Source organism: Bos grunniens, chromosome 8 (genome assembly GCF_055505025.1).
Source record: "Bos grunniens cultivar Pamir isolate PY7600 chromosome 8, Bosgru_T2T1.0, whole genome shotgun sequence".
NCBI lineage: Eukaryota > Metazoa > Chordata > Mammalia > Artiodactyla > Bovidae > Bos > Bos grunniens.
Window position 1 is genome coordinate 24,292,167 of NC_141172.1, and position 24,004 is coordinate 24,316,170.

The window sequence follows — 24,004 nt, forward strand, 5'->3', positions numbered from 1 at the left end:
GGAGAATTGCATTATGTTATTTTACAAAATGAACACTATCTCTTTTCTCAAATTTCAGTGTTACTGCAAGCATGCTAAGTTACTTCTGCTGCTGCTGCTAAGTCGCTTCAGTCGTCTCCGACTCTGTGCGACCCCATGGACTATAGCCTACCAGGATCCTCCATCCATGGGATTTTCCAGACAAGAGTACTGGAGTGGGGTGCCACTGCCTTCTTCAAAGTTGCTTCAGTTGTGTCTAAATCTTTCCTACCGTATGAGCTATAGCCAGCCCACTGGGCTCCTCCGTCCATGGGATTCTCAGGCAAGAACACTGGAGTGGGTTGCCATGCCCTCCTCCAGGGGATGTTCCCAATTCAGGGATCGAACCCACGTCTCTTACATCTCCTGTGTTGGCAAGTGGGTTCTTTACCACTAGTGCTCATTGCTACTAAGCAGCATATAAGGCTCTAATATTTCAGAAGGCATAACTTCTTTCTAGGCCAAACTGGGTGTAAACAACTAAAGACTTATTTCAGATGATATTAAATTAGCTCAAAATACAATATAAATTCTGAAAGGCATTTCATTGTTAGTATCATATACATTTTGAGAGTGAATAAGATATAGAATTAAAGAAAAAGGATAATTTTTATTGTATTTTACAGATACATAGGTACTCAATAAGGCTTAAGTGATTATGAATATTGTATGAAAAAAAGTTAATGGTCATTAAACAAGTCAATATGTGTGTGTCGCACTTTGTTGTGATAGGTAATCAGTTGCGAGAAATAAAACAAAATCCACAATCTGCAATCCTACGCTATAAGTCACAAAACAATAGATTGTATGATGTAGCACAAGTTCTCTAAACTTACATGTTTTAATACCAGCTCCTTTCAGACCCATGTATTCCAAGATAAGAGCATAAACTAATTTAATATTTATTATTCATGAACTCATGTTCCAAAGACAATATCGCAACTTGCCCAGTTTACAAATCCTACCATTCTCCAACTAGACTTCATTAATTAGCTTCCATCCTGAAACAACCCTGTGACTAACTATGACCCCCAAACTCTGCACATCTTCTTCCCTAAACTACCCACTTGAGAAATTACAGACTGTCAAGGTGCTCTTCCCCCTTGTTTAGCAAGTTTAATAAAATCAGCTTTATAAAATTAACATATTTCCCAGGTGGCTGCTGCATGGGTGGCTTCCATGGTTGAACTGAGAGTGTAACTGATAATTTTTAAGTAAAGCATTTTCAGTTGCATAATACCTGTCACTCTAAGAATCACTTAATTACTCAGCAGTATAGAAGAAATGTGGTCTGTGGACGGACTAACACCTAAAAAAGATGTTCTTTTCATTATACGGGACTGGAATGCAATAATAGGAAGTCAAGAAACACCTGGAGTAATTGGCAAATTTGACCTTGGAGTACAGAATGAAGCAGGGCAAAGGCTAAGAGTTTTGCCAAGAGAACGCACTGGAAATAACAAACACCCTCTTCCAACAACACAAGAGAAAACTCTACACATGGACATCACCAGATGGTCAACACTGAAATGAGATTGATTATAGTCTTTGCAGCCAAAGTTGGAGAAGCTCTATACAGTCAGCAAAAACAAGACCAGGAGCAGACTGTGGCTCAGATCATGAACAACTTTTGCCAAATTCAAACTTAAATTGAAGAAAGTGGGGAAAACCACTAGGCCATCCAGGTATGACCTAAATCAAATCCCTTACAATTATACAGTGGAAGTGAGAAATAGATTTAAGGGCCTAGATCTGATAGAGTGACTGATGAACTATGGACGGAGGTTTGTGACACTGTACAGGAGACAGGGATCAAGACCATCCCCAAGAAAAAGAAATGCAAAAAAGCAAAATGGCTGTCTGGGGAGGCCTTCCAAATAGCTGTGAAAAGAAGAGAAGCAAAAAGCAAAGGAGAGAAGGAAAGATATGCCCATTTGAAAATGCAGAGTTCCAAAGAATAGCAAGGAGAGATATAAGAAAGCCTTCCTTGGTGATCAGTGCAAAGAAATAGAGCAAAACAATAAAATGGGAAAGACTAGAGATCTCTTCAAAAAAATTAGAGATACCAAGGGAACATTTCATGCAAAGATGGGCTTGATAAAGGACAGAAATGGTATGGACCTAACAGAAGCAGAAGATATTAAGAAGAGGTGGCAAGAATACACAGAAGAACTGGACAAAAAAGATCTTCATGACCTAGATAATCATGATGGTGTGATTACTCACCTAGAGCCAGACATCCTAGAATGTGAAGTCAAGTGGGACTTAGGAAGCAACACTACGAACAAAGCTAGTGGAAGTGATGGAATTCCAGTTGAGCTATTTCAAATCCCGGAAGATGATGCTGTGAAAGTGCTGCACTCGATATGGCAGCAAATTTGGAAAACTCAGCAGTGGCCACAGGACTGGAAAAGGTCAGTTTTCATTCCAATCCCAAAGAAAGGGAATGCCAAAGAATGCTCAAACTACTGCACAATTGCACTCATCTCACACGCTAGCAAAGTAACACTCAAAATTCTCCAAGCCAGGCTTTAGCAATACGTGAACCATGAACTTCCAGATGTTCAAGCTGGATTTAGAAAAGGCAGAGGAACCAGAGATCAAACTGCCAATATCCGCTGGATCATAGAAAAAAGAAGAGAGTTCCAGAAAAACATCTATTTCTGCTTTATTGACTATGCCAAAGCCTTTGACTATGTGGATCACAATAAACTGTGGAAAATTCTGAAAGAGATGGGAATACCAGACCACCTGACCTGCCTCTTGAGAAACCTGTATGTGGGTCAGGAAGCAACAGTTAAAACTGGACACAGGACAACAGACTGGTGCCAAATTGGGAAAGGAGTATGTCAAGGCTGTATATCATCACCCTGCTTATTTAACTGATATGCAGAGTACATCATGAGAAACACTGGGCTGGATGAAGCACAAGCTGGAATCAAGATTGCCAGGAGAAATATCAATAACCTCAGATATGCAGATGACACCATCCTTATGGCAGAAAGTGAAGAGGAACTCAAAAGCCTCTTGATGAAAGTGAAATAGGAGAGTGAAAAGTTGGCTTAAAGCTCAACATTCAGAAAACTAAGATCATGGCATCTGGTCCCATCACTTCATGGTAAATAGATGGGGAAATAGTGGAAACAGTGGCAGACTATTTTTTGGGGGCTCCAAAATCACTGCAGATGGTGACTGCAGCCATGAAATTAAAAGATGCATACTCCTTGGAAGCAAAGTTATGACCAACCTAGACAACATATTAAGAAGCAGAGACATTATTTTGCCAACAAAGGTCTGTCTAGTCAGTGCTATGGTTTTTCCAGTAGTCATCTATGAATGTGAGACTTGGACTATAAAGAAAGCTGAGCACCTAAGAATTGATGCCTTTGAATTGTGGTGTAGGAGAAGACTCTTGAGAGTCCCTTGGACTGCAAAGAGATCCAACCAGTCCATCCTAAAGGAGATCAGTCCTGAGTGTTCACTGGAAGGACTATGTTAAAGCTAAAACGCCAATACTTTAGCCACCTGATGCAAAGAGCTGACTTTTGAAAAGACCCTCATGCTGGGAAAGATTGAGGGCAGGAGGAGAAGGGGATGACAGAGGATTAGATGGTTGGATGGCATCACTGACTCAATGGATATGAATTTGAGTAAACTCTTGGAGTTGATGATGGACAGGGAGGCCTGGTGTGTTGTGGTCCATGGGGTTGCAGAGTCGGACACGACTGAGTGACTCAACTGGACTGAATAGAAGAAATACTGATAAAGTGGAACATCAAGCAAGCTGTTTAGAGTGGTCCCCAACCCCATTATAACTGCTCTTACTTTCTTTTAATAAATGAATGTGAATCAGCCATAAGGGGATTTCAGATTCAGATTCTATCACCTCTGCATTAAGTTATAAGGGTAATATATAGTTAAGAGACCTCTTAATATGAAACTGAGATAATTTTCTGCATTTATCCAATTTTGAGAAAAGAATGTCAATTACATTTTAAAATTGCAGTTACATCACCTTAGTACATACATAAAACTATAGAGTCTTATGAATCCCTCTTGCTCAACAAAATGTCTTGAGTGTTCCCATCTTTACTAAAATAAATAAGCGTGAAAGTCAGTCAAAGGTAAAATTTTAAAAAGTGAAGTTAAACTATTAAGACTTCTAGGTTTTCTTTTCTGTGACAAAAAGTAGACATATTTAAACATATCACAGAAAATCAACAAGCGGACAGATGTTCGTGTTCTCAATTCACCTATATCTACTAGCTCCAAGAACACCTGCTACAGGTTTTATAAACTTTCACAACTAGAGAAATATCTCTGAGAATAATAATATTTGTGAACACCTCTACTCACTTTCATCACTACGGTCTTTCCTCCTGCCCCTACTTCTGTGGGGTGGGAAAATATATTTTGCTAAATTGCGAATGCACTTAAAACCTGGAGTTCAGAATTGGAAACTGAACTTGAACCTTTTTAACGTTTGAGTTTATTTGTACTTGGCAAAATGCAACTTCCTGTTTTAAGAAAAAGGACTTAAGAGGATTTATAAAACAGGTTCAGAAAGCTTCTTGGACATCAAATAGCTCTTACAAAATAACATTTTGATGATTTAAGTGTAAATGAATCAGAAACATATGAATCAAATTTCCCTTGAAATACACATGTTTAAAAATTAAGGGAAGAAAGATTTGGCAAAAGCTTCTTTTGTTGAACCCAAAACATCTCAAGCATAGTTCAAGACATTCACTGAACCCCTGAAGCATCTGGAATCACCCAGCTGCAGGAGTGGAAACTCAAGCAAAGTCATCATGGTTTCTTGTCCCATAGTATCATAATAATAATTACAACAAAAGAAGTCTGACTTGTATAGAGATTCATCATGTACATCATTTTTAGTTCTGAATTATAGTTTGATCCATGAAACCACTATAATTTCCGATCCTCCTAAAAGTCAGATTTAGAAACTGATGCCCTAACTGCTTTGACATCCTATCCTGGGCATTATCTTTGAAATATCCCATGGGTAGTAATGATGAAGACAAAATTGCTGAAGTCTAGTAGCTATTTGAACTAAATATATCCCTCACCAAGAACCTGGCAAAAAGCATGGTGTGGGAAGGATGCTCTGGACTAAAGATCCCCAGCTTTCAACTAAAGACACCATCCAGTAGAATAGAGTGGGAGAACGCAGAAGAACACATTTTTTGGCCTTTCCAACTAACTATAATGCCTGAATATTGACAACTGTGTCAGGCTACTGAGCTAGAACTTCCTCACCCTGTAAGAAAAATATTTTATTTAACATAGTCGGATGATCCCATGAATTACTGCATTTAGCCACTTAATGTATTTTTCACTCCAAGTTTTAAGCACTCAATTCTAACCACGTCAGAGTTTTTTTTTTTTTTCTTTAAAAGCACAAAAATACAAACTGACCTTTAATGTGCTTCCATTATAATTCATAAAGTCCATGGAGTTCTGCCATATATAAATTCAATTCAAAACATTTTCTGGTTAATCAACTAGCCAGTGGGGAAGATAAGATGGATCCCAGATGTCCCCTGATGATGACAGGTGGATCACATTACACTGTGGGACAAGAGAGGGTAAGGCTTCCCAGAGTTGATTCACTGGGCGAAATGTGGATGATTACACAGCAGCAGCTAAGGTGGCAACATCAGAAAGGCCTTTAAAATGGTTTTGAAAAAAATATACAGACTACAGATTTAGGGTCAGGAAAAACATGACTTTTTATTTTTTCTCTTTTTAAAGATGACATTTACCTTTCTGAGGGATGGCCTTCTGTTTTGCCTCTATCCTTAAATATTCAGTGGTTGGCCTTTTCTGCTAATGTTGCTGTTTAATTTAAAGTATTACATGAGTGGCATGATATAAATGCCATATTCTGATTCCATGGTATTATATATAAGTGAAAGAAAGTGTTAGTTGCTCAGTCGTGTCCGACTCTTTGCGACCCCGTGGAGTGTAGCCGGCCAGGCTCTTCTGTCCATGGGTTTCTCCAGGCAAGGATACTGGAGTGGGTTGCCATTCTCTTCTCCAGGGGATCTTTAAGGCCCAGGGATTGAACCCGGATCTCTTGCATTCAGGCAGATTCTTTACCATCTGAGCCACCAGGGAAGCTTGTTATTCATAAAGTCAATATTTATACCTGAAAGTATCAAGAAAATCCTGGAAATTATATTGCAGGTGACTACATGGACTTAATAACTGAAGAAATCTATCCTTCTCACTGCAATCCCCTACCTTGAAATATTCCTCAGAATATTGGATCTTCCCTCCATCCTGCCCTAATCACTTACCCTCCAGAAAAGATACTGTGCAAGAAAACTATCATTGCTTAATAAGGCATCTCTCCTATCCTCTGGACTTCTGTCATAGCTCAGTGGGTAAAGAATCTGCCTGCAATGCAGGAGACCTGGGTTCGATTCCTGGATTGGGAAGATCCTCTGGAGAAGGAAATGGCAACCCACTCCAGTATTCTTGCCTGGAGAATCCCATGGACAGAGAGGCCTGGCAGGCTACAGTCCATGGGATCGCAAGAGTCGGACATGACTTAGCGACTAAACCACCACCACCACGCTATCCTCTAGAAATTTGGGATTGCTACTCTATGAAGAAAATGTATATAGAAATTCATCAACTACTTGATGACTTTAGAAAAACTTTAGTAGTTCTGAGTTTTACCCTGAAAACATTAGGAAAATTCAATGTACAGATGGTAAAATGGGAAAAAAATTACTGTAAAAGATTCCTCTACATGAAATAGATGGAAGCTCAGAAAAATATACCCGCTAAAGTTCTCAAATCTCTTAGCACCCTTAAGCAGACACCTTTCCTTAAAAATATACTTGGATGTATTACTTGGCTTTCTGTCTCTTTTACTTGAAGTTAAGCTAAAACTACTAAACAGTAATTATCCACTGATGCTATCCAATCTAATATGATATTTTGTGCTCAGAAACATAATGAATGTTTCAGTTTCTATTTCCAACTCAGACTCCCCTCTCCTGTATATATGAGTTTCCAATGCCAGACTCATATATACAACTGCTTCCTCACCACCTGCATGTCTAAGACATCACAAACTCATGTCCAAAGCCAAATCCCAGATTCCCCTCGCCCCCCATCCTCAAACCTATTTCCTCTTCAGCCTTTACTATACCAGTCAGTGTCGACTCCATCCTTTTCAGGCCCCATATCTTAAAGCAGTGGGTCTTACATTTGAGTGTACATTAGAATCATTTGGAAGGCTTGATCAAAATACCAGATTAGTGACTTCCCTGGTAGCTCAGTGGTTGGGACTCTATGCTTCCCACTTCAGGGAAATGCAATCCCTGGTCTGGGAACTAGGATCTCACATGCCATGTGGTAAAGCCAAAAATAAATAAATAAATAAATAGATGACTGCTGCTACTGCTACTGCTAAGTCACTTCGGTCGTGTCCAACTCTGTGCGACCCCATAGATGGAGTGGGTTGCCATTTCCTTCTCCAATGCATGAAAGTGAAAAGTGAAAGTGAAGTCGCTCAGTCGTGTCCGACTCTTCGAGACCCCATGGACTGCGGCCTACCAGGCTCCTCCGCCCATGGGATTTTCCAGGCAAGAGTACTGGAGTGGGGTGCCAATGCCTTCTCTGAAATAGATGATAAGTAAATTTTAAAAACTCAGATTATTAGAGCTCCACCCTCCAGAATTTCTGAGTCAATAGATTTGGAGGGGAGGAGGGGGTAAAAGAATTTATGTTTGTTTTTTTTTTTTCATTTTTTATTTTTGTTTTTTGTTTTTTTTTTTCATTTTTTATTTTTATTTTTTTAAATTTTATTTTATTTTTAAAATTTACAATATTGTATTAGTTTTGCCAAATATCGAAATTAATTCATCACAGGTATACATGTGTTCCCCATCCTGAACCCTCCTCCCTCCTCCCTCCCCATACCATCCCCCTGGGTTGTCCCAGTGCACCAGCCCCAAGCATCCAGTATCGTGCATCGAACCTGGACTGGCAACTCGTTTCATACATGATATTATACATGTTTCAATGCCATTCTCCCAAATCTTCCCACCCTCTCCCTCTCCAACAGAGTCCATAAGACTGTTCTATACATCAGTGTCTCTTTTGCTGTCTCGTACACAGGGTTATTGTTACCATCTTTCTAAATTCCATATATATGCGTTAGTACACTGGTTCTCCAGTGATGCTGATATTTTGTTGATTTAGTAACCACACTTTGAGAACCACTGCCTTGGAATAATCCTTGACTCCCACATGTAATCTGTCAGGAAAGGCTGGTTCTATCCACAGAAGTATACAAAAGCTGACCACAATCTCAGCCAAGCCACCATCATGTCTTTCTAGCATTATTAAATAGTCTCCTCACTGATCTTCCGTCTACCACTGTTGCTCTCCAAGAGACTGCTGTCAGAGCAGCCAGAATGATCTTATTAAAGCAGAAAGCAGATTGTGTCACATCTCTGCTATGATACCGTAATGGCCTTCACTCAGATTAAAAGCCAAAACCCTCATCACAGACAGAGGTAAGGGTCTGGCCCCATCATCTCATATTGTCTTCCTTTTTCCCTAGGCTCCAGCCACACTGGATTCCCATTACACCTTGAACGCTCCAAGAATACACTTATTACACAACACATTCGCTGTTGCCTGGAATTTTCTTTGCTCAGATTCCAAGTGTCTAATTAACCTCAACCTCTATCAAGTCTTTGCTCAAATATCACCTTCTCAGTGAGACCTACCCTGACTTTTCTAAGCAAAATTGCAATTCCCACTACTTTTTATCCTCTCAACTTTTCTTTTTTCCCCCATCACACTTAATGACCTTCAAGTACATCGCATAATTTATTTATTATGCTTACTTATTTTTTATTTTGGTCTCTTCCTTTCCACTAAAGTATGAGCTCCAGGAGGATGAAGACCCTTGACTATATGACTTTCTTGCTGTTATGTACCAGTACTCAAATACTTTTTAGAATGAATGACTAACACATTGATTAAATGAAACACATGTTTTTCATCGTAGAAAATCCTATTCTGTTTTCTTAAAATCTTGCAGGAAATCTAAATCTTGATAGCTTCCTAGTCAGGGAATCTTACAAAACCTTGTTGAATAATCTGTTTTTTTCTTCTTTAAAATACAGATCTATAAAAATACTTTTCATTTCAGACAGTAGGAAAAGTGAGTAGGAATTCTTGCTTATTTTCTGAATAGGCAGACGGATATTTCCTTCTCCATGTAAACAAATTTAACAAGGCAATATTAAGAAACATGAAATGTGGTGAAATAATTTCTTATTCCATAAATAGCTGGACATTTATAAATTTTATATAGCACTCAGTGTTACAGGCATGCACTATAGAGCACTAATGTTAAGATATCAAACTTTATCCCCCCATTTTGGCCACCTGCTTATTATACTCACATCAACATCATCATCAAAAGTATTTATTTGTTCAAGACTGCTAGCTGTTATGAAAAATGAAATTAAACAGACATAGTCCCTGCCCTGTCTAGACAGTCTGTATGCAGACAATTCTATTATATTTCAAGCGCATAATATTTAAATATCAAACACATCACTATGAGTGCAAAGAACAGAAAATGGGGTCGATTTTGGAGGGTGGTGCCACAGTAGGAAAAGGCCACTCTTGGCTCATTCTTCTTCCTATTTGAAAATACCAAGAGACATCCTTGGGATACTAAGTTTTCATGTATACATGACGCATTTAAGAGTCCTTTGGTTTGTTCTCTTTATTCCTGGTATAAAAGATTTACAGATTTTCTTTATTTTCCTGCCAAACCATCAGTGCTTCTGGAAAAGAACATATAGGAAAACAGTGCCTATGAAAACTAATCATTACCCATTTTAACACCATACTATGGATCAGGTTCGGACCCAATAATATCTTTACAGATTTGTGATTCTATAAACTAATATGGAACTCTTGAGCTTATTCAAGCTTTGGGTCTGACCTACTCTGGGCCCACTTAAGTGAATGCTGGTTACAGGTATATTAAACAGTTCTAAACTACTCCAAATGTGTTTATCCTGGTCCAGACATAAGAGAGTCAAAATGTATGACATAATAAATCATTAACCCCACCCTAGTTACTCGATTAGAGCTTATTATCTGAAAACAAATGCTCTGCTTGGCTAGTTTTTAATGTCTCTAGGCATTTGAGAGCTGAACTAAGTAAAAACATTTCAAACATTTCATTTTAAAAGTTCAGATTTTTTTCCCCCATGGGTAGCTTTTATTGTGCATTTTTCCTTTTCCCCTCTTTTGAGCAATACAGACTTTTGGAATCCAGTTTCCTAGAGGTATTTGTAGGACTGGTTTTTGTTTGTCATATTAGACTCTTAAATTCTCTCAGTTTTGAAAATATTCATTCCTTGAGGGCTTTTATTATTTTTAGTCCCTTTCTCTGAAATAGCTCCAATTTATTACTATCTTTTCTTAAATCAGCTTTTCTAACTTTTCACTATTTTTTGTCTAAAATAAATACTCTCCTCTCTCCCCAAATTAACATATTTAAAGTGATAATCAGTAATCATTCTTGGAACATGGCATACAATTTCATTTTAAAGTCCTACAAGTCTACAAGTGTTTTCTTGTTTGTTTTCAGAGTGTATTTACCAAAATATTTGTGGTGGAGAGTAGGGTTAGAGGAAAGACTCCTATAAAGGAAACATTTTAGCATGTAAATACTTAAGCTGTTACAACTACTGGGGCCTGTTGTACACAAGTTCATTATGTTTCTATTTATAAGTGGAAACCAGTCAATCCTAAAGGAAGTCAGTCCTGAATATTCACTGGAAGGACTGAAGCTGAAGCTCCAACACTTTGGCCACCTGATGCAAAAAAAGTGACTCATTGGAAAAGACCCTGATACTGGAAAAGATCGAAGGCAGGAGGAGAGGGGACGACCGAGGATGAGATGGTTGGATGGCATCGATGACTCGATGGACATGAGTTTGAGAAACTTGATGATGGACAGGGAAACCTGGTGTGGTGCAGTCCTTGGGGTTGCAAAGAGTCGGACATGACTGAGCGACTGAATTGACCTGAACTGAAAGGTAATAAAGCTTGATGCATGACCAAAGAGCAAATACGAAGGCAGAAGACTGAAGTTGTCTTGAAGTTTATGCCAGTTGCTTAAAGAAAACTGGAAAAAGATTCCATCCAGAGCAATTCAAAGGTAAATAAAGGTATACCCTACTAATCCAAAGTTTGCTTTATGTCATTTTGCTTTTATAAAAGACGGTACACATGTTGTTGTTTAGTTGCTAAGTCATCTCTGACTCTTTGCAACCCCATGAACTGCGGGCCCACTCCAGGTTTCCCCGTCCTTCACTATCTCCCTGGGTTTGCTCATATTCATGTTCGTGGGGTCAGTGATGCCATCCACCATCTCATCCTCTGTTGCTTCTGTTTTTGCTAACTGAAAGAAATCTGAAGAGGATTTTTGCTTTTATGAGAAAAGGTGAAAAGCGAAAATAGTGTTCAGTGTTTATTTGGCGGTGAGCCTGGACACCCACTCCAAGCAGGGAAGTGGCACTGTCTTTCCCGGGGAACTACCCTCAGCATCAAGCCTATATTTGACTGTGACTGTGAGCGTCCGTGCTTTATCTGTATTCTGTGCATGTGTTAGCGAGACGTGTCCTGAGGTAAATGCTTATTCGTTTTATGCCATTTCAACTTAGAAAAGGTTTCACAGTCATGCTCCACTTTTGGACAGCACACATTAGACAAATTCAGAGACTATTCTCTTCTGTTCTCTACCTCCCAGTCTATATAACAAAGTGTCCAGTGTTGCCTGCAAGCTTAGCTTTTTTCAGTTATCACTGAATCCTGACAGCTGTCTGTTTTCCTGGCACTGTATCTAACCAAAATTCTTTTTTGGAGCTATGTAATACAGTACCATGAATACTTCTTGAAATACCTCTGTACTTGAGTACTTGAAATACTTCTAGGCACTCCTTAGGTAAGTTTTTGTAGCACACAATTTAAGGTTCCTATGTTAGTTTGTACCAAGCTGACATCAGCCTGCTATTTGAATTCTTATCCAGTCAGTTCACTGAAGTTTATATTAGGAGCAGAGCTGCTTCCCAATTTGGAAAATGTTCCAGAACCACAGGTAGAGGAGACAGATCTCTCTTCTATCAGTGGAATGGAATAGTGCCTCCTCTCAGCCAGATTCCTCTTGGGATGGTAGGTTCTAACTCTGATTATGAGAATACAAGAAGTCCTGGCAAGAGACAAGATGCTCTCTTGTATCGTATTTTCCAAAGAAAGGAAATCAGATGTTCTTATATGGTCCATGGTACCAGTGAATATTAGCTGGGTCTTTCCTTACAGTCTGTGAAATGAGGGGAAAGAGTAGAATTCCTATGGATAAAATGATCAAGAGTTTAATGACTTTCTCTGTCTTCCTTCCCTTGTCTCTTTCCAACTTCTAGATCAGAATTTCAGTTCTAGAAACCCAAGTTCATGATTTACTATATAAACTGATCCTTTAAAAGAAGTATCCTCAATTGGCTAGAAGCTTCATCACAGATATGGTGACAATACTTTCTATACCAAATGTTAGAATTCATGCTTGATAAACTTGAGGATACTTATGGCTCAGATGGTGAAGAATCTGCCTGCAATTCAGGAGAGCTGGGTTCAATCCCTGGGTTAGGAAGATCCCCTGGAGAATGGAATGGTTACTCCAGTATTCTTGACTGGAGAATTCCATGGACAGAGGAGCCTGGCAGGCTACAGTTCATGGGGTCGCAAAGAGTCAGACATGACTGAGTGATTAATACATACATGGCAACACCAGAGAAAACAGGGAAATCATGGAAAATGGGATTACCTTAGAAAATCGAATAGCCATGGAATCAGAACAAAGGAGAAAGTAAAGGAAACAGGTTGCGGAGTTTTTTTTCAATTGGTGTCAGGCGGTGGTCCTGGCGGGAAGGGAGATCCCTCCCACCATAGCTTTGCTGTAGGATGGAGTAAAAGCTTCCTTATACAGAAGGAGTTTACGCTTCCTTTTACTGTGGTCAAGTGGGACCTAGCAATTTTTTGCTCTCTTTCTTAATTAAAGGGACTTACAAGTGTCTTAACATATGAGTCTAATCAAATAATACCCTGTGCCAAATTTAGTATGTTAAGTTTACTGGTTGACAACATTCAACTTTGTTCATATGTGCTCACGCTTCTTAGTTTGTTGTTCTCTTTCTAAATGTCCTTATTGTCCCCATTCCTAGCAGCCTAGGACCTACATGCTGTCACTGATCTTAGCTCTTCCACGTCCGAGATCTCTTCACCCTGCAGGAGAGGATGGGTCCATCACTGATCCTTTAATGCTTTTCTTACCAGCTTCCTAATTTGCAGCTACAAATTGGACTGCTGGGCACTCTTTACAGAACATAGGGAAAGGTGTCAGTTTCTAAAAACTGCCCCAAAAGCCTATCTGTCAGAAGGATCTCAATATACACCTTTGCATAAGGGTGACTGGTACTGTCATATAGTGGCTTTGTAAACAAACGGGACCTACATGAATTAGTAGCAGTAAAATATTTAAATCAATATTGACACATAGTAAACACTCAATAAATGTAAGGTATTACTCTTGAGAGTCCCTTGGACAGCAAGGAGATCAAAGCAGTCAATCTTAAAGTAAATCAACTCTGAATACTTTTTTGGAAAGACTGATGCTGAAGCTGAAGCTTCAATACTTTGGCCACCTGATGCGAACAGCAGACTCATTGGAAAAGACCCTGACGCTGGGAAAGATTGAAGGCAGAAGGAGAAGAGGGTGTCAGAAGATGAGACGATTGGATGACAGCACCAAGTCAATGGACATGAACTTGGGCAAATTCTGATAGATGGTGAGGGACAGGGATACCTGGCATGTTGCAATCCACGGGGTCACAAAGAGTCAGACATGCCTTGGCAATTGAACAACAAGGAACAACAACAACAAATTACTATTATTATCAATCCCATGGAGGGGAGAATTACATAGCTCCTGGGGGCTTCAGAGGAGCCTGAGACAGTACTTGTTTCATCTAGCTTTGCCTTCCCCATTGCCTTGCTGCCTCTAGAACTACTTTATTTAGTTGTTTAAATGTAATTTTAATTAAAGGGACTTGAATGAATGTCTTAACATATGAGTCTAATCAAATAATATCCTGTGCCAAATTTACTGGGTTATAAGTTTAATGGATGACAACACTCAACTGTGTTCATCTGTGCTCATGCTTAGGTTTGTTGATCTTGGACTATGGACATATTTCAAGAAACCAAAAAAGAATTAGAGGAATATATTTCCTGACCGACCCCTGAAGCCCAGTATTTTAAGACTGTCCTCTAAAACTTAAAGCATAGCCTCTGAGCCCATAGCCCTCAGCTCAGAGGGCTGAAGAGCACTAGGTTCCCAAGTTGATTTTCTTCTCCTCTTCCTCTAAAAACTTCCATTTCGACTGTCCTAGGGAAGATGGAAGAGGAAAACAAACTGACTCAAGTTATCTACAGTCAGATTTAGATGAATTACAGTCACTCCCAATAGCTGTTAATTTCATGTAGGCTATACCGAAAGGTCTGATATATTCTCTGCCTTAATGATGCTCACCATTTAAAGGTGGAAGACAGACATTGAGACCATAAATCAAATTTTTGTTTTAAGGGTAGAATTATGGGGAGAATGGTAGATAATTCAAAACTGGAGGATGTTTTGAACAGAAGTGACCTCCCTTTTATTTGGTCTCCCTAACAGTGGAAACTGTTGGGCTTCCCTGGTGGCTCAGAGATTAAAGTGTCTGCCTCCAATGCAGGAGACCCGGGTTTGATCCCTGGGTCGGGAAGATCCCAGAGAAGGAAATGGTAACCCACTCCAGTATTCTTGCCTAGAGAATCTCATGGACGGAGAAGCATGGTAGGGTACAGTCCACGGGGTCGCAAAGAGTCGGACATGACTGAGCAACTTCACCTTCACCTTCAACAGTGGAAACAGTGTCAGACTTTATCTTTTTGGGCTCCAAAATCACTGCACATGGTGACTGCAGCCATGAAATTAAAAGATGCTTACTCCTTGGAAGAAAAATTATGACCAACCTAGATAGCATATTGAGAAGCAGAGACATTACTTTGCCAACAAAAGTCCATTTAGTCAAGGCTATGGTTTTTCCAGTAGTCATGTATTGATGTGAGAGTTGGACTGTTAAGAAAGCTGAGCGCCGAAGAATTGATGCTTTTGAACTGTAATGTTGGAGAAGACTCTTGAGAGTCCTTTGGATTGCAAGGAGATCCAACCAGTCCATCCTAAAGGAAATCAGTCCTGAATATTCATTGGAAAGACTGATGCTAAAGCTGAAACTCCAGTACTTTGACCACCTCATGTGAAGAGTTGACTCATTGGAAAAGACTCTGATGCTGGGAGGGATTGGGGGCAGGAGGAAAAGGGGACGACAGAGGATGAGATGGCTGGATGGTATCACCGACTCAATGGACATGAGTTTGAGTGAACTCTGGGAGATGGTGATGGACAGGGAGGCCTAGCGTGCTGCGATTCATGGGGTCACAAAGAGTCGGACACGACTGAGTGACTGAACTGAACTGATAAGGCTGAACCTGGAAAAGGACTGAAGGAAAGGGGCTGCTGAAACTGTTTCTCCCCCTGAATGTCCTCAGTAGTGCAGAAGCTCAGTCTGTGTTCTCTCTTCTGTATGCTGTGACAACACAACAAACGTCTCAGCAGCTTTCTGCAGGGAGCTGACCTAGCTTCACCTGTTCCGTAGCCTCAGATCTTCCTGCTTCTCCTCAACCACCCCACACTTTCCATTAGAATATCTACTATCCCCTCAAGGCTTTGCTGCTTTGGCTGACATTGTCCGATATGGCCTCCCTGTTTTCACCTGGCTGAGTCCTTAAAGCTTGAGTGTCACTTTCTATTTTCTTTTTCTCTCCAGTGGTCATGTACAGTTGTGAGAGCTGGCCTGTAAACAAGGCGGAACACCAAAGAATCAATGCCTTTGAACTATGGTGCTGGAGAAGACTTTCGAGAGTCCCTTGGACAGCAAGGAGATCAAATCAGTCAAGCTTATGGGAAATCAACCCTGAATACTTGTTGAAGGACTGATGCTGAAGTTGAAACTCCAGTATTTTGGTCATCTGATGTGAACAGCTGACTTATTGGAAAAGTCCCTGATGCTGGGAAAGATTGAGGGCAGAAGCAGAAGAGGGCATCAGAAGATAAGATGGCTGGATAGCATCACTGATGCAATGGACATGAACTTGGACAAACTTTGGGAGATGGTGAGGGACAGAGAGGCCTGGAGTGCTGCAGTCCATGGGGCTGCAAAGAGTCAGACACGACTGAGTGAGTAAACAACAACAACAACATCACTTCCTAGTTTCCTTCTTTGACAACTCCCTATCAACAGGCTGAGGGAGGCAACTCCCCCTGAGACAAAGTTAAAAAGATAGTAACAGAAAAAACATAGCCAGCTTTAAGCCAATAAATTTGAAAACCCATCTCAGAAAAAAAATTATTCAAGAAAAAAGAAATGATTCAAGAACAAAAATAACACAATAAAAGTAAATGTGTACATAGAATTGACTATATATCAGGCACTCTCCTACACTGTTTATGTATTTCAACTTCTTTAATCCTCACAACAATATGTGCCCCATTTTACAGATAAGTAAACTGAGGCACAGTGCAGTTCAATGACTTTTACATAGCTAATACATCAAAATTGAGGTTGAATCTAGATAACCTAGCTCCAAAGTTCATTCTCTTGCCCATTATGCTATATTTTGCATGCCTTTAAAGAAATACAATCAGAAATTATTAAAGAAATACAATATTGTATTGTATTAAAGAAATACAATACTTTAAAAATCTTACCAAAAAAAAATTCACTCCTGATTTTACATGCAAAGTTTAATAAACATGTAAGGAACAGACAATTGCAAGATTAAAATTTAAATCTTGTCTTTCAAAAGTCAATTGTCAATTAAAAAAAAAGCCTTGTCAATTTAAAAGTCTTGTCTTTTAAAGACTAGGAAAAGAGAGAATACTTCCCAATTCATTCTATCAAAAGCAGATAAGGATTGTGTAAGAAAGAAAATTACTCATAAACATAGATGCAAAAGTCTTAAACAAAATATTAGCAAACCAAAACCAGATGCTATGTTAAAAATATATATATCCAAGCTGTGTATATTCCAGAAGTACACCCATAAGATTAGACACAAATTAAAAAGACATATAATACAAGCATTGGCAAGGATATGGAACAAAAACATACAATTCTGGTGGGGGTGTGAATTGAAGAAATCACTGTAGAAAACTTTGGCATTACCTTATAAAGTCTGAAGAAGCACTAGTTTTTTTTGTATTTGTTTACTGTCCTTTTAAATTTTTTCTCTAATTTCTATTAGTAAGATTCTATTTTCCAGTGTTTCTTCTAATTTGGAAACTAGTGATTATACTTCTATTAACAGGTATTTTATTTTTTAAATATACATTCAACGTAAAGTTTCTGAAAACCTAACTTTATTTCATGTCTCTATCATCTTCTTGAAGGAAGGAAGGATTTTAATACATGCTAAATACTGAAATTCTAGTAACACACAACCATGAAATAAAAACAAAGTTAATGGTCAACAGTTGCTTTATTGACTGTATTCATTTTCTATTTGTTGTCTTAACAAATTACCATAAATTTAGGTGTTTGAAACAACAGTTGATTATCTCACAATTCTGTAAAACAGAAATCCAGGTACATGGTGGCTCAACTGTCCTTCACAAGGTGAAAGTCACAGTGTTGGAAGGGAAAAGTTCCTTTCTGAAATCTGGAGATGAGTTCACTTCCAAGTTCATTCGTGTTGTTGGCCAGGTTCAGTTATATGGTATTGAGGGACAGATGTCCCTCTTTCCTTACTGGCTGTCTCTCTCTAGTCCTTGGCTGTCACTTCTTCTACCTCAGGGCCAGTAATGAGTAGCACATGAAATCCTTCTTGTGCTTGGAGTCTAATTTCTTCTGCCTCTGGCTATAGAAAGCTGTCTGCTTTTAAGTCTCCACATGATTAGAGTCAGCCCACCTGGATAATCCAGGCTACTTTTCCTGTCTAAAGGTCTGTAATCTCAATTACATTGGCAAATTCCTTTTCACTATGTAACATAATGCATATTCACAGATTCCAGGAATTAGGGCATGGATATCTTTGGGAGACCATTCTGCCTATCATAGTCAATGCTATGGTTTTGTGAGTAGTCATGTACAGATGTGAGAGTTGGACCATAAAGAAGGCTGAGCACTGAAGAATTGAGGCTTTTGAACTGTGGTGCTGGAGGAGATTCTTGAGACAGCAAGGAGATCAAACCAGGAATCAATCCTAAAGGAAATCAACCCTGAATATTCATTGTTAGGACTGATACCAAAGCTCCAGTATCTTGTCCACCTGATATGAAAAGCTGACTCACTGTAAAAGACCCTGATGCTGGGAAAGACTGAGGGTAGAAGGAGAAGGGGATGACAGAGGATGAGATGGATGAGATGGTTGGATGGCATCACTGACTCAATGGACATGAGTTTGAGCAAACTCTGTGAGATGGTAAAGGACAGAGAAGCCTGGCACGCTGCAGTCCATGGGAATGCAAAGAGTTGGACATGCCTGAGAGGCTGAACAACAACAACATAGCAGATTACACTGACTACAGCTGTCAGGATATGCCAGATGACTCTAAAAATGCAAACCTCTGGTTCAACGGCACAAAATTCATTTTTTACTCAAGCACTCTCTGACTCTCCAGAGCAATTGTTATCTATAGGGTAACTGAGCAACCCAGGCCGACAGAGGATGTATTAGGTTGACCAAAAAAGGTCATTTAGGTTTTTCTACAATATCAAATGAATGTTTTTTGACCAAACCAATACTATCTGATAGAACAGGGCTTCTCAAACTTTAATGTACATATGAGTCATCTGGGGACTGTGTTAAGTCAAGATTCTGACTCTTCGGCCTGAGACAGAACCTGATTCTCCAGTTCTCATGGGAGTCTAGCAAATGCTGATGCTGCTGGTCCCCAAACCACCCTTTGAGAAGGAAAGTTTCAGAACACAGTCTCCTTGGTCAGTACTACAAGGAGGAACGGAGCATAGAGAATATCAAACTGACCCTTGATTTTTCATCCTGAAAGTAATATACTCAGTCCAAATCACATTTCAGGGGCCAAAGCTACTCATATGGTCACGCCTAACTTCAAGGGGTTAGAAAAGTTCACTCCTCCCATATGTTCATTAGAAAAGGAGAACCAGGAATATTAGGGCACAATAGCAATGTAATGTGTGTGCAGAGACAAGACACTGTCACACCACTTTGGGCTCATCACTGTTTTCTTCTATGCCCACCTGTTTTGGGGGTTGAACTTTCTTTCTGAAACACATCCTGCATTAATTATTTCAGTGAAAGTCTGTGGGTAAATTCTCTTGTCTTTGTACATAAGAACATGATTTGAGTTTATATATACTGTTTAAAAAACGTATTTATTTGGCTGCATTGGGTATTAGTTGTGGCGCATGGGATCTTTGCTGGGTCGTGTGGGATCTTCGCTGTGCACAGATTCTCTAGTTGTGGTGTGTTGGCTCAGGAGCTGTGCACGCGGGCTTAGCTCTTCAAGGCATATGGTATCTTAAGGCAGATTCTTAACCACTGGACTAACAGGGATGTCCCTTTGCCTATACTCTTGGTTGATAGATGAAGGTACCAAATTCTACAGTGACAGCTACTTTCTGGAACCACTTTGAAGATATTCAGCTCAGTACCTTTCAGACTCTTATGATTAAGAGTTTCCGCCATTAATTTAATTTTCATTTCTTTGTGGGTCATCTGTTGTTTCTCTGATAGCTTTAATATTTTCCTTTTTAATGATGGACTATTCTTCTGATACTGAACTATGTTATATTTGGGTGTATATTTTTATTTTTTCTGCTCAACACTTTCATTGCAATTCTAGTCTCAGGACACATGTCTCTGTTTTTTCTTTCTGGGATATTCCAAGTGTTGTTACCTCCATTCCCTTCTTTAGAAACTCCTTTTACATGCATGTTGGAAGCTTTTATTCACTGTCCTTCTCTTAATGGCTCTTTCATGTCATGTTTCTCTGGAATTCTGAGCTGTATTTCAGATAAATTTCTAACTGCTATCTTTAAATTCATTTCTTTTCTCTTTGTGACCAATTTATCTCTCAAGATTTTTGTTTCAGTGACTACACTGTTTTATTGAAAAATGTCTAATAGTCTTTTGTTTATCCATCTATATATTATTTCATTTCTATCTAGCTTTCCTCTCTCATTCACTCTTTATTTTTAGTAGCTATGTCTCAACGAGTTTCTTTTCAACACACTGTGTTGTGCCTAGTCGCTCAGTAGTGTCTGACTTTTTGTGATCCCATGGGCTCTGCCAGGCTACTCTGTCCATGGGGATTCTCCAGACAAGAATACTAGAGTGGGTTGCCATGCCCTCCTCTAGGGGATCTTCCCAACCCAAAGATCAAACCCAGGTCTCCCACATTACAGGTGGATTCCCAGCTGAGCTACCAGGGAAACCCAGCCAATTCTTACTATTTGTGGTAGTTATGTTCTACAAAGTTGACACAAACAATGAATTAGTGAATTGTGAACCATTACTCCTAGGAGGAATACAGTTGGTTCTGTTTCTGGTCACAACACTTTAGCCAACAGAACAATAATGAAGCTTTGCTTTATGTGCTTCTATTTAAAGACTTCTTAATTAAAATACAATGATGATTCATTAACACTGAATTCATAGCTGACAGCACTCTGATAAGTGATTAAAGCTTATCTAACACTCATTTCCTCCATAAGCACTTAACCAGGCTTTCTGAACCTAGAAACATCAGGCACACTTCAGCACTGTGGCTGGGGTTATTTTAAAGAGCTATATCACCACCAACAACAAAAAAGCACAAAGGTGGGAAATACTTGGCATTAAATAGACTAAATAGAAAGGAACACCTGTTTACAGTCTGAGAGCTGAAAAATATAGACAGCATCTCATCTTGTTCTGCCTCAGTTGGGAACATGCTCCTTTGCAACTGAAAATCTGGATTGCTCTGCTCTTGTCAGTGAACAACTGAGGCTGGATGGACAGTTGAAAACTGGTGAATTCACAATGACTGCAACCCACAAATAATGAGGATCAACTGTACCCATTTTATAGTCTTTGTCAAACTGTTTCAAATACTTTTATCTGGAGTGAGTGTTAATTTTGATGGCTTTTTTGGTATTGTGTTTCTTGTACATACTTCGGAATTTTTCTTATAGGCTTATTTTTAATGGAAAGATTTAGCTTTTCTTTTTTTCCTCTCTGTCTCTTCTGAGAGTTTTGTGATTATCTCCATGTGGTTCACACAGTCCCCAGTTTAGAATCTCAATACTGGGATTTTGGGCTTTAATCTGTAGTGAAGAAATTTTAAGTCTAGTCACAGAGCTATAGTCTGGTAAGTATAGTTTGTGATGTCCAACAGTCTCTCTGGACTCACAGATTCAAATAAGGCTCTCACCCAAAGCAGTAAGTCATAATATATATATATATATATATATATTATTTGCATTATACACACACACACACACACACACATACACATACATATTTAATTCTTTAATTTCTCTCCACACAGACATGCCCTCCAAACTCCTGACATGGAGTTCTCAACCTGGCTTCAGTGCCCCTTATTCTATAAGATAAGTTTACTTCCTGTTACCCCACAGGAGTTGAACTACTGCTAATCTTTACTTACTTCCAGGCATGGAGCCAAAAAGCCTTTGCTATCAGCCCTGTCCACCATCTTGCTTTTTTGCTTCATTTTTGATTCATGGACATTTTGGTCTTGCTCTTGAACCTGGCTGTGTCATTGTTTTATCACTTTAGATTTTATCCGACACTGCTGCTTGTCTTGGAATAGAGGGAATAACAGATTGATTAGAAGTCCTCTTAGCTCTTTCCTCATACTTTTCTTTTACAACTTAACTTATTCTATATTGAATTAGAAATATCTGTATTTGAGTCTTTTTGGTTTTTCTGCCTCCAATTTCAAAACAAACATTTGACAGTAGAAATTGTCTCATATCTATCTTTTCAGCTCCATTTACTCCCAGTGCATTGCCTTTCACACAGTCAAGAAATATCTCTTGAATCAAATAGTAATTAGAAAGTATGAATTGGCTTATTATAAGAAACAACCTTCTGGCAATTAGCATTGCACAAAAAATATGGAACATGGAGAATTTTCTTCCCTATAAATAATCAGGCAGAATCTAGAAGGGATGCTATAAAGTAGGAATTTTTGTACTCTTTTTTGTTTTATGCAGAACTATTCTTGCCCCGAAAGAATCTTATTCAGGGTGCTAATCAATAAAGCAGATTTAACAGAGCTCTTCCAAATGAATTAGGGGTGATGTACCTAGAAACCTAACACTTTAGCCTTCATCTCCCAGGAAAGATGTCAAGGTGGTGTCATTGAAATTCATTAGAAAATTGTTTTACCAACTATAACCCTATAAAGGATTGAGAGATCTGAATTACTTCATTAACAATTCAAAGCAAAACAAAACAAAACAAAAACTCCCAGCAATATTTTAAAGAAGGAAAAATAAAAATTAAAAAGTTACAAATTACCCTCTGTGAAATGTAGTGATACATCATTTTAAAACTGCTGTTTTGGGAGGGAAGAAGGTTTTGTAATGAAAGATAGCTTGGGAAAAGGAGGCTGGGATATTGGTGCTAAATGAGTTCTGAAGCATATTTGCCCCCTGAGATCCAAAGGAAAAGAAATCTAAAGAATGCCTCTTCACTCTTCTTTCTGTGATGATCATATTTCACTCAAAACTCTCAACTGGATCTGAAACCCAAAGCAGACAGACTCTAAGAACCATGTGCAGCCTTCTCTTCACAGCAAGATGATAAAGGAAAATATAGCTGGACCTGAAAGATAACCTTCCTAAATTTCACAATTTCCTTTGAAAAGGAGGACAATGGTTAAAATGCAAAGAAAGGCATATGAAGAAGATTCCTAGGACAATGGCATACATAAGAGAAAAAACTAATGAAATAAGACCCTAGTTCACTGGACTCAGCACAAAGGTCTCTGAGTGATCTCTGGGAGGAAAAAGCATGTAAGAATCTATACTGCTTGAGTTTCAGCCCAACTTGGTATTAATAGGAAGACTTGCTGCTGCTTACCATATCTAGTCTCATGAAAACCAGGCTGAGCGTAGACAAGTACTTGCAGGCTTAGCAATCTATGCATGGCAGCTTGTTTCGTTTCATTCCATGGGGCACTCTGCCAATGGATGAGCTGCAGTAGTAATTTCTTTCTTAAGTCACTGTCAAATTCCCGCTTCAAGCTTCTATCTGGGTCACCAGGGGCCAACATACATCTTATGCAATTCAGAAACTGGGACTTGGGAAAGTAGGTTTTAAGGAGTTTGGCTCAATAAATTAATATCCTCTTGACAGGCAGAGAAGCTCAAAGGGGAGGGAATTTGGTATGTTTTCAACAAGCATTTTTGGGTTTGCCTTTTCTGCTGTATTGAATTTGCACATTGAAAATTCTTAGCAGTTCATACACTTCTAGCCTTAAAGGATGATAATTGCTATAGTAAACTTTGTTGAGTATGTGTTTTCTTAAAAGAAAAAGCATGTTGGAAAAATGTTTGAGCTTTTAAACTCTTTGTATTTTGGTTTTGTTATTTGCTAAATGAGTTAGTCTAGATCATCTGTATACTCTCTTGTATGATAGGCTTTGGCATTATTCAAAACACACAGCCGCACTCCCAGTGTGACCTAGATAAAGTACTTCATCTCTTTAAACAGTCAAACTAATTTATCTGTAAAATCAGAATGTTTACTTTTCAAGGTAGTTGTG

The 24,004-nt window shown here is 39.0% G+C and overlaps 1 protein-coding gene across 13 annotated transcripts in view; it reads right to left on the minus strand.

Annotated features, from left to right (window-relative positions):
• Positions 1 to 24,004, minus strand: part of ADAMTSL1 (ADAMTS like 1) — a 1,112,438-nt gene that overhangs the window by 370,846 nt on the left and 717,588 nt on the right. The window lies entirely within an intron of this gene.